The sequence below is a fragment of the Vicugna pacos genome, chromosome 4 (genome assembly GCF_048564905.1).
Source record: "Vicugna pacos chromosome 4, VicPac4, whole genome shotgun sequence".
NCBI lineage: Eukaryota > Metazoa > Chordata > Mammalia > Artiodactyla > Camelidae > Vicugna > Vicugna pacos.
Genome location: NC_132990.1, coordinates 50,558,424 through 50,567,146, shown reverse-complemented (window position 1 = coordinate 50,567,146; position 8,723 = coordinate 50,558,424). Strand labels below are relative to the sequence as shown.

General features: G+C 46.8%; 1 long non-coding RNA gene across 2 annotated transcripts; it reads left to right on the top strand.

The window, feature by feature from the left end:
* The first annotated feature begins 105 nt into the window (after nucleotides 1-105).
* On the top strand, nucleotides 106-4,994 carry LOC140695870 (uncharacterized). 2 transcript variants are annotated; one of them, XR_012071703.1, is made up of 3 exons: nucleotides 106-270; nucleotides 2,401-2,564; nucleotides 4,816-4,994. It is a non-coding gene; the product is annotated as an uncharacterized lncRNA (long non-coding RNA). The 2 variants fall into 2 exon arrangements; XR_012071702.1 differs by lacking the exon at nucleotides 4,816-4,994 and having other exon boundaries at nucleotides 2,401-2,975.
* The last annotated feature ends 3,729 nt before the right edge of the window (nucleotides 4,995-8,723 follow it).

Here is an 8,723-nt window from a genome sequence, read left to right as displayed (position 1 = left end):
CACGTCAGCCGTGGCCGCCGCGCTGCCAATCCCCGGGCGCCTACTCGCTCCCGACAGCCAATCGGGTCAGGGGGCGGGGCCACACTCCAGAGAGGAGCGGCGGGAAGAGGAATCCCCGCGCCCTTCTCGGGAGCTGAGTGTGTAGCTCATATCCTGGACGCCTGACCCCTGGCGGTCGCGGGGTCCCCACATTCCCCGAAGGAGTATGGTGGCGGCTTTGGGAGTGAGAAGAGTGCGCTCGACGGTGTAATGGAAAAAACGGATTCTGGGGTGAGAATTACAGAGCTGGTTCCAGCCCAGCCCCTGCCGCTAACCAGCTCTTGGTCATGAATACCTTAGTCTTTCTAAGTAAAAATTTCCTTTTTCTCTGAAATGGGGAAATTACATACAGCCCATCTCCTAAGGTTCATGAGATGATGTGTAGAACACCCTGACCACAGTACTTGGCCTGTAGTAAGCTTTCAACGCCGGTCCTATTATATAAGAGGAAACAAGTTCAGGAAGTTCCACTGCCTTATCCAAAGCCAACCAGAAAGCCGGAGCGGAGCTGGGACTAGGACCCTTGACTGCCTCTCAGCCTAAGGCTCTTGCAATACATTAATTATACTGGGTTGCAGACGAAGTTGAGAGATAAGAACCAGTTTGAAGGAAAAAAACTCTTGATTCCCAGCTTGACTTAGCAGAACTAATGGGCTAAGTAACAATAATAACAACAGAAAGGAGAAGAGGAGGCACTCCTGGATGGAAGGGGAGAAGAGTAGGTTTAGGATCCGAAGGTATAAACATGCAGGTGAAACTGCCCACCAGGCAGGAGGAAGGCAGGTCTGAAGCTCAGAGTAGAGGTCTGGGCTGGGGAGAGAAACCTGGGAGCCATTCTGAGTAAGGAAAAGACTGAGGATAGGTTAGACTCCCAAAGGAGAGGGTCTGCAGAGGGATAAGCAGTGTGGAGGAGTGAGCTGCCCTGGAAGGACAGAGAACCAGGGTGTATCCCAAGGAGGAGAGACCCACAAAGTCAAAGGCCCAGAGCAGTGCAGGAGAATGAGGAGCAAGAACTTGGGGGGCGTGCGGGGCAGGGGGGAGCCACTGGAGAAGCCGATTTTGTGGTCAAGGGAAGATGAGGTAACAGGAGGTAAAAATTGAGCTTTTCTTGGAAAAATTGAGTTGTTAAAAGGAGAGGGAAAATGGACCCTGGGCTAGAGGAAGGTGGGTCCCAAAGTTGAGGGGCTCTGAAGAAGTGCGTATTTGGAGGCCAGGAGGAAGCAGCCAAAGGGAAAAGGAGTTTGTAGTGGGGTTCATTCATCTGCATTATGCTGAGTGTGCTAGACAAGATGCCACCTGCTTTATGTTTCTCAAGTTTAAATGGCCTTTCACACCTGGGTGAGGCTGAGCAACGGATCCTGATTCTAAAGAAAATTAAAGCAACTCAGTCACCTTGGGCTAAAGAAAACCATTATAGCTTTGCATAATTTGTAAATGAGTGGAAACCACACTTAAAGAAAAAAAAAGGAGAAATCATGTTTAAAAGTAGATCATCCCACCAAAGCAAGTTAGGCTGATGTTATTCGTGGTTAAATAAGGACTTTCAATAAAATATAGTAGTGGCTTGCCTTACTATAGTAAGGAGGAAAGGACACAATCCTTATTCCACTCTTATTCCTGTTTTTAAAGCCAGTTTCCAGTGCTTTCTGTTGCTTTTTCTGCTTGGATAATGAAACAGTGTTCAATCTGTCCAGATGGATGAGGACATGTGGGAAGGTCTTTAAAAACAAATTAAAACCAATGATGGACTTTTTTCCGCTACTGGCAGGAGAGTGCAAGGAAGAACTTAGTTTTGGAGAAACTAGGGTACCCAGAGTGCTGGGTCATGCAGATCAAAGTAGAGGATTGGACCCAGTTCCCAGAACTGAGACCCTGGGGCTGGGGACCCCAGTGGTCAGTGAAGGTGATTCCTGCAAAGCCTTCTCCAATTTAGGACTCATGTTTAACTTTTTGCCACTCTGTGATCTAGTTACGCTGAACTATTTTGAGTTCCCCTAAAGGATCATGTTCTCTCTCCTCCAGGCCTTGGCACAGGCTGTTTCCCGAGCCTGCACAGTCCCTGCTCCTCTCCAGCCACCATACTGAGCCCTGCCTTCTGCAGGCTCTTCAGTGTAGAAGTCACTTTCTCTCACAAAGCCCGTGGTGAACAGGACAGACCAGTCCTCTGTATTGTAACTGTGTCCTACAGGGCCAAGAGCTCCTTGAGAGCAGGGCCTGAACTGTTTCCTACTATGTCCCCAGCACCAAGCACAGGACTTCTAAACACTTACTAGGTGCCAATAAACATTTTCTGAATGGTCAGAAAAGGAAAGATGACGGCGAAGACTGAGGAATAACTGACTTCACATGTTTATCCCTCAGGCCACATTTAGCCTCCTGAGTGAACATGACTGTCCCCTGAAGTCAGCTTTCTGGAAAAGTCCCTCTGAAGAAGAAATGAAGTATTCATCTACCCAAGCTCCCCAATCCCAGCTGCTGAGGACCTGCCCTGGTGTCAAGTGGCCAAAGAATCTGCTTCTCCCAAGGTGCTCAGTTGTTCCATTTATAGGCACCCATCCTGGTCACACCCTGTCCCACACCCACTTCCTGCTTCCTCATCTCTGTAACATGAACTCATTTTTATAGTGTCCGTGGGAGAACAAGCCCACCATCACACCTTGGGCTGGTGTGGGAGGCAAAAGGCAACTCGTACTGTCTCTGTGGAAGGCTTCTGTCCTGTGATAAAGTCCAAAAAAAATTTCTTTTTGGAAAGTTGAACACATCTTACCTGCCTCCATTTTCCAAATGCTACCTCACTCACCCATCTAACAAATAATTCCTGAGTGTCTGCTACATGCCAGGCACCATGTCAGGCACCAGGAATAGAATGGGGAATGAAGAACATGGTCCTTTCCCTGTAAACTCCATTTTACAGTAAATGTAGTTTATAAACTATATTCACATATTGATATAAAATCATGAATTATAATAATGGCAATGAAGAAAACAAATTGAGTGCTGTGTGTGACTAACAAGGGGACCTTCTTTAGATGAGTGCTCAAGAAGAGTCTTTCTGAAGAGAGGACACTGAAGCTGGGACCCCCCCACCCCAAATTCCTTCCAAATGATAATAATCTCTTCCCATGCTGGGCCCAACAGGATGCTGAAACAGTGGAATGTCCTGAAAAAAGCACAGGGTTTGGAATAAGTCAGGCCTGGGTTTCACTCCCAGCTGTGTCCCTTCCTGCTAAATAACTTCTCAATTTCCCACCAAATGGGGACAACCACCACCAGAGGGCAGTAGTGAGGACCACATGAGCTGAGGCGTGGGAGACCCCCTAACCGCCCAGAACTGCCTGCCCAGGTTCTTTCTCTTCCCAGACACTTAGGGAGAAAGGAGTCTCATTTCTGAGCCCTTGCTCCCTGGCCTTCTTCCACTGCCTGTGGCCTGGGGGGACCTTCCCTGTCCTCATGCCTCATCTCGATAGTCTGTATCTGTCACCAGCCTTATCTCCTCCTCACCCCACACCCCAGTTAAGACAATAGGTCTATGATGTCTCTCCTTCCTCCTCTCACTCTTAACTTCCAAGGATCTCCAAAACTTTCAGAACTTTCATTTTCTTCCTCATATTGTCCTTGGGAATAGCAATCATTTACAGGGTTTCAAGGTCTGTGTCCTTGGTGGTGACTCTCAGATATTCATCACCAACTCTGACTGCTCTCCTGGTTGCCTGCTTAGCTCACTAGCATCTCTAAAAACAACCCCAGTACATCAGAACCCACCCCCCCATCAGCCTAGTCTCAACCGTGTGATACTGCCAACCCGAGGCCAACCAGATTGATCCAGACATGTGTCAAAGGATAATTTTCTGACCAATAAGCACATGAAAAGATGCTCAACATCATTAACCATCAGGAAAATGCAAATCAAAGCCACAGTGAGAGCCCACCAAATACTCACTAGGATGTCTAGAATCCGAAGGACATAAAAACAAGGGTATGGAGAGATGGAACCCTCATACAGTGCTGATGGGATATAAAATGGTACAGCCGCTTTGGGACACAGCCTGGCAGTTCTTCAAAAGGCTAAACATAGCATTACCATATGACCCAGCAATTCCACTCCTAGATACATTCCCAAGAGAAATAAAGTGTCCACACAAAAATTTGTGCACAAATATTCATAATAATATTATTTATAATAGCCAAAAAGTGGAAACCACCTGAATGTCCATCAACTGATCAATGGATAAAATAGAATAATAGCTACCCAGTGGAATATTACTTAGTAATAAAAAGGAATGAACCACTGATTCATGCTACAACATGGATGAACCTGACATTGGAACCTTGTCACAGGAATTTTCAATAGTTGAAGCTTTCAACAGTATTCAACTGAGATAAATTGTGGAGAAGAGAGGTTGGGGGCTAGGGGAGCCATGATAGATTATATCAATTATTTGCAAGACTCCATTTAAAAAGCTAAATTAGATTTTTTTCCCCCTCTGCAGCTCTGTGGGGCAAAATTAGAGCCAAGAGTGTTATAGGAAATTGGGTAAATAAGAGCTTTTGAAGAAGACTGCTTATCAAATTAACAACACCCATGATAATAAAAAATAAAGCTGCCTTACTATTCTAGAGACAAAGAACTTTGTTTTTCTAAGGTGGAAAATACATTGCCTTATAAAGAGTGAGCTCCCCATCCCTGAGGTATCCAACAAGTCAGGCAGGCATGTTGCTGAGGGGTTTCCAGCATCAGCAGATGGAGTTGACTACATGAGATGTGGTTTCTTGCAGCCTGGAGAGCCCGGATTGCTCTGCATTTTGGAAGTTTCCATCGGTATCTGAAGATACGACTTTGTTATCTCCAGATTGGTGGGTTCTGATTTTGGGACTCTAGATTCCCTTGAATTGATTTGTCTCACCTACTGTCATTTTAGCCCTCTGCTCATCAAAATAAAATAATTTTTCCCAGTTCCAAGTTCAAAGGGGGATGATATAATTAATGTGAATTAATATAGTTTGGAACAGCAATATAGTATGGGGTAATTTAAGTGAGATCACAAAATAGGAGATGGCAAATCAGGGTCTGACTCTCCTCTCCAAACCTGAGTCCCCAGGTCCCCCTTTTAATCACATTGCTTATATGTCCAAATACACAACTGTGGGGGCTTATAAGCACCTGACTGCCATTCTCTGCCCAGAGGTTTTCACAATTCACTTGCTTGTGTGATGAGCTGAATTGTGTCACACCCCACCCCAATGCATATGTTAAAGTCCTTAATGCCCAGTACCTCGGGATGTAACCTCACTTAGAAATAAGGTCCTTGCAGATGTAATTAGTTAAGATGAGGTCATGAGGGTGGGCCCTAATCCAAGATGACTATTGTCCTTATAAAAAGGGGAAATTTGGACACAGAGGCATACAGAACAACTCCAAGTAAAGAGACACAGGGAGAAGATGGCCAATTACAAGCAGATCCTTCCCCCACAGACCCCAGGGGGAACCAGCCCTCTTCACTCCCTCACCTTGGGCTTCTAGCCTCCAGAACCGAGACAATGAATTTCTGTTGTTTAAGCCACCAGTCTATGATGCTTTGTTACCTAATACACTTGAGGAAATGTCATTGAGGAAATGTGCACCGAGTGCCAGTGTGTGAGGCATAGCAAAGGCGTTCAGACCCATGGCCCAGAGCACTCACTCCCTAGCAGGGGAGGCTAGACAGGGAGCAGAGCAGCCAGCACCAGGGCGGTGAGATCGAGTCATCAAAGTCATTGAATGAGGAATCCAGGGAGGGAAGTTTCTTGCCTGCTGGAATGCCTTACTCTGCATTCTGGGGCCTTGCAAGTCACCTCGAGCCTCAATTCCCTTATTTGAAAGATAGGGTCAGAATGCTCACACTGCACAGAATCCACACACATCCTTTGAACAAGATGATGGATATGAGCTATGCAAACTGTAGCATGCCGTGGACACACTGGAGGCCATCATTCTTTTGGCAGAAGTGGGGCTCAGGATGGGTCAGCCTTGGAGCCGGTCAGGCCCGACCTTGGCAGAGTGGCTGCAGGTAGGATTTGGACAGGTAGCTGTAGAGGCACCAGGTGGCTAAAGAATCGGGAAACAAGGGGCTGATGTCCCAGCAGGAGGGGAACCTAAGGGCAGATCAAGGACAAGGCAGGGCCCTGACCCAGCACTGGAATGGACAAAGCCAAGGGCCTGACAGGAATTCCCATCCCCAGAGGCTGGCTGGACTCCTGCGGAATACTTGCCTCCCCAGGGTCCTATCACCTACTCCCAAACTCCCTCAGTGCCAGGCCACCCACTCTGCTCAGGTGCCTACTGCTCCCCCGCCTGCTGGTGCCGCAGCTCCCAAGTGCACAGCTGTGCAGATCCCCGGCTGCATGTGTGCTAGCCTAGTCTGCCACTGACAGAATGCAGGCTGTTCCCAGCAATTCTGCACATTACCCTCCCTGAGGGTCCAGCACTTTCACACTCATTAGCTTACCACAGACAGTGTGCAGGGCCACCAATTTATGAATGGAAAATGGAGTTCTAAGAAGCAAAGAGCCTTTTGCCAGTTAACAGTTGGTACATGGCAGGGCTGCCTCTAACAATGTGAAATTATGATTAAGAATGGTAATTGTTTTTATAGAATACTCACTGTTTGCCCGCACCCCTAAAGCATTTCATGGTTCCAATTCTGAAAACTAGCTCTGTTCAGGGTCTTGTTAGCCAGCATCTAGTTTGCTCCAGACTGAGGAGAAAGAAATAGATCCACTAACTTTCTCATTAGAACAGAGCAAGGAGTCAGAAGCCAGGAACCAGAGAGCCCTAGGAGGAGCATTTGGTAAAGAGCAGAAGCCGTGGATTCGAGCAGAGCTAGGTTGGAACCCCAGCCAGGCTGGCCATTTACTGGCTATGTGACTTTAGTGGGACCTCACTTCTAAATCCTTCAGTTTCCTTCCACTTCTGTAAAATGTGGAATACAGTTTAGCTCATTTCCTACGATTCAGAGCGTTAGTGCCCCCTAGGGGCAGATACACATTCTGCTCGTGCTAGAGTGAGTCTGTAATGCTACTTTCCAGACTGACTAGTTTAACTAGTAAAACAGATTTACTAGTATTCGTATTGCAGTTTTTGGAAGGTACTTCATGCACCATCAGTCTTGGGAGTGCAGTCCTCATCCAGCCTTGTCCAGAATGGCCTCCTCACTCATCTCTTGCTAATGTCCATCCCTTTCTACTCCATCAGCCTAAGGCATGGCTCTGACATTTTCCACCAGCCCAAAACAAACCCTTACCTACTCCTCAGGAAGACTGGGGTAACTGGGAATAACAGCATGAATAGCTAACTACTAGCATGTCAGTTGCTGGTTAGAACTGGAGGATAACCCAGATTTGTATAGCTGGATCAGAGCTGCAAGCTCACCTAAGCTTGGACTCCATATTTTCAGTGGAGGAACTAGATACTCACAGGAGAGAAGTGACTTAGAAGGGTCAGTTTCCAGCTGGTGGCCAGAACAGGTCTCTGGATTCTATCTGAGGCTTCCCTCACCATACCTCCACTCTGCTTCCCAAGGGTTGGGGCAGGGCAGTGTTGTAATGAACACACCCACTGGCCTGGGTCAAGTCCCCTTGATCAGAGTAACTCTAAGGGTCATTTTCTTTTCTCTGTATGCCATTCTGACATCTGTGGGACAAGTTATAAAATACTTGGTGAGAGATTATGAAGCTGACCTAATTGGCTCTAGAAAGACCTTCTACACTTGCTTCAGTCTTGGTGGTTTTCCTGCAGAGCAACTGTTTGGCAGCTGAAGCTTAAGTCAGCTGGTAACTAGATTCCCTTTTCGAACTGTCAACACAATGGTGTCATCAGTCTCATTAAAATTGATGTCAGCACAACTTGACAAGGCTGGAGAAAAGGGAAGGTCATAGCCTAGGGATAAAACCACCTCTATAGTTCTGTCTCACCTTTCTACACTGGGAGGACGGTATAGCCCAAATAGGAATGCCAGAAATGGAAACCATCGACTCTCATATGACCTAGTTAGAGGAGTCCTGGCAGTGGTGATGTGGAGTGGGGGGGTTAGCATCTTACACAAGATGGTCTTCTGCATTTCCATCAGAAGTGTCTGTCAATCTTCAGGGCCTGGATTCCTACAGCAGCAGGAGTAAACTAAAGGTAAGAACAAAGTTGTAAACAGGGCCAAGCTCTTTCACTACTTCACCAGGAAACTGTGGACCAGTCCTTGACCCTCTCCTGTGCCTCAGTTTCCCCATATCTACACCAAGCAATGGTTCTAACCCTTTATTTTTAGAAGACGAAAGCTTCAAAAGCAATCATGACATTCCAGCATATCACACAGGAACAGAGCAATTGCTCTGGCTGGAGGGGCAGGTGTGTGTGTGCAAGAGACCTCTCTCCTGGCCCTGCAGGAGCAAACTGGAACCAGTTATCCAGCCCATCAGATTCCACCCAGCTCAGACATTTATAACTTAAAACACTCACTGCAAAAGCTGGAAGCAAACCCACTCAATGAAGGTCTCCTTCAGATAGGAGATAATTCTAGAAATATGGTCTGCTGTGACCTCATCACCCAAAAACTTGCTTCTCAAGAACTTAAAAATAATCTCTACTCAAAAGCAGCTGAGCCTCAAGGCCTTCCCAGAGATCTGAATGTCATAGGCTTCTGGAAAACCTAATT